The following is a 2,115-nucleotide window of genomic DNA, read 5'->3' as shown; positions in this document are numbered from 1 at the left end:
TCACTCACCTGATGTATTACTTGGTACGACCCGGTGCACTTGCCGGTTAGTTTGTGGGTTATAAATTACAGCACCAAGTTTTTGGCGCCGTTGCCGGGGATTGATAGTGATTGACAACTATTAGTTGTTTGATTGCTTAGATTAGGCATTTTAGTTTTAACTTTATTTAACTTTTGCTTTATTAATTTCGAAAAAAATAAATTTTATCTCTTTATACAGGTTAGCTCACTGGGAATTCTCTGCACTCTAACGTAAAGATTCCCATCTTTTCTTGTTTTTTGTTTGTTTATGCGCAGGAACAGAGACAAAGAATATCTCGTAGACTTTGATCCTGAACCTGAAAGGACTTTCAGGCGACATTTATAATAGGCAAGACTTTACAAGGCTGCAGAACCCACTATAGATCCTAATAATGCTGATAATGCCAATGTGGCAAATCCGAATGGGATGACCAACAAAGGAGAGTGTTTGGCTCTTATTCTGCTCCTACTGCAGATCTTCTGGAAAAAGCATTGTGGTTCCTCCTATAGCTGCGAACAACTTTGAGTTGAAGCCACAACTAGTCACCCTGGTGCAACAAAACTGCCAGTATCATGGTCTTCCCCACGAAGGCCCAAATCAATTTATTTCCAATTTTATGTAGATTTGTGATACTGTGAAGACAAATAGAGTGAACCCAGAGGTGTACAAACTCATGCTCTTCCCATTTTCCCTGAGGGATGGAGCAAAGCTATGGCTAGATTTCCAACCCAATGAGAGTTTGGATACTTGGGACAAGGTTGTTACTGAGTTTCTTACTAAATTTTTTCCACCAAAGAAGCTGACTAAGCTTAGGGTGGAGGTTCAGACCTTCAAGCAGAAGGATGGTGAAATTCTTTATGAAGCTTGGGAGAGATACAAGCTACTGACTAGGCAATGCCCTCCGAACATGTTCTCCAAATAGACCCAACTAGATATTTTTATGAAGGTTTTGGTGAAATGTCCAAGATGTGCTTAGATAATTCTACAGGTGGTTCATTGTATAAGAAGAAGACACCGGAGGAGACTATTGAGCTTATTGAATTGGTTGCTAGTAACCAATATTTATACTCATCTAACAGGAATAATGTGATCTCTGAGGCTCCTCAGAAGAAGGGTGTTATGGAAGTAGAAACTCTTAATTCTCTTCTTGCTCTTCAGGTTCCTTTGCAGCTTCTTCTTCTTGGTGGCTTTGACTTGGGGATGCTTCTTCTACAACTTTTCCACTTCTTAGTGTTATGGCCTTGCATTCCCCCCTTGGGTTAGCCATGGTATCACTAGGAAATGTATGTGTGGGCATGGGTATTTGTTTAGACAAGCTCCCTACTTGTGCTTCCAATTTTGAAATTGCTGCCCCTTGATTTCTTATGTTGGATCTGAACTCTTATTGGTTTGCATCTATCTTTTTTCAGCCTATAGTTGTCTCTCCAAAATAGTGGAAATAGTTCCGGTCAGTTGTGCTGACAATTGTGCTATGGCAGCCTCTAATTTTGAAAAATTACTATTGGTTTCACATGGTTGCATGGTGGAGGTTGATGTATCTTGGTGGTGGTTGTTGTGTGTTTGCTGGGTGGAGTGATATGATGTATTTTGTGGGTTGTGATAGGGTCTACTGTTGCTTGATTGATGGTTGGGATTGTGGTTGTTGTGTTGGTTAGAGTGGTATGGTTTTTGGTTTTAGCTGAGGTTTTGTTGGTTTTCCCACCCAAAATTTGGGTGGTTCTTCCAACCTGGGTTATATGTCTTGGAGTTTGGATCATATGGTAGTCTAGAGGGATTGTTCACATAATTTGCCTGCTCCCATTCACGTTCAACTTTTGGTGCATCTCCTTCTTGTGGTGGTGCTTGAGCTTAGACAACCAAGACTTGGCTTGCTTCCACCTTCTTTGTTAGGGCTACTAATTGTGCTGCAATCATCTTGTTCTGTGCCAACAAGGCATCCATAGAGTTGAGTTCCAGCACTCCTTTCTTTTGAGCTCTTTCTGAATCATAGAAGTACTCATTTTTGGCTACAGTGTTAATAACATCTATGGCTTCTTCAATGGTTTTCTTCTTGTCGAGTGAACCCCCTGAAGAGTGGTCCACGGATTTCTTTGC

At 40.9% G+C, this 2,115-nt stretch overlaps 1 non-coding gene across 1 annotated transcript; it reads right to left on the bottom strand.

Annotated features, from left to right (window-relative positions):
- Window positions 1-826: 826 nt before the first annotated feature.
- Window positions 827-935, bottom strand: LOC127742289 (small nucleolar RNA R71). The gene has a single exon (XR_008003477.1). It is a non-coding gene; the product is annotated as a small nucleolar RNA R71 (small nucleolar RNA).
- Window positions 936-2,115: the final 1,180 nt, after the last annotated feature.

The sequence above is a fragment of the Arachis duranensis genome, chromosome 9 (genome assembly GCF_000817695.3).
Source record: "Arachis duranensis cultivar V14167 chromosome 9, aradu.V14167.gnm2.J7QH, whole genome shotgun sequence".
NCBI lineage: Eukaryota > Viridiplantae > Streptophyta > Magnoliopsida > Fabales > Fabaceae > Arachis > Arachis duranensis.
This window is presented reverse-complemented; position numbering and strand designations above follow the sequence as displayed.